Genomic DNA, 326 nt, shown 5'->3' with positions numbered 1-326 from the left:
GAGGTTAAGGGGGGCTGGGGGACGGGGGGTGGGGACGGTAAGGGGGGGGTGTGCGGCGCTGGGACTCGGCGTGGTGGGTTTATTTGGCCCTTGGGCTTCTCTGGGCTCTCGCTTCTCGCTAGGCCCTTCTGTTGTGGTCTTTTCCAAGCCTGGCCGATTTGGAGGTGGGACAGTGTCGCTGGTATGATCTGGTACGGCCCTAGCGAGGTTCATTAGGGGTCTGGCTAGGGCGGATGATGCCGGGGAGACTCTGTTTCGTTTCCCCGTTCTTCAGAGCAAGATTCAGGAGCCGCCTTCTAGATTTGGCTTTGCGGTCAGTATAGGAA

This window comes from Haliaeetus leucocephalus, unplaced genomic scaffold (assembly GCF_000737465.1).
Source record: "Haliaeetus leucocephalus isolate CR32 unplaced genomic scaffold, Haliaeetus_leucocephalus-4.0 Scaffold406, whole genome shotgun sequence".
Lineage (NCBI taxonomy): Eukaryota > Metazoa > Chordata > Aves > Accipitriformes > Accipitridae > Haliaeetus > Haliaeetus leucocephalus.
This window is presented reverse-complemented; position numbering follows the sequence as displayed.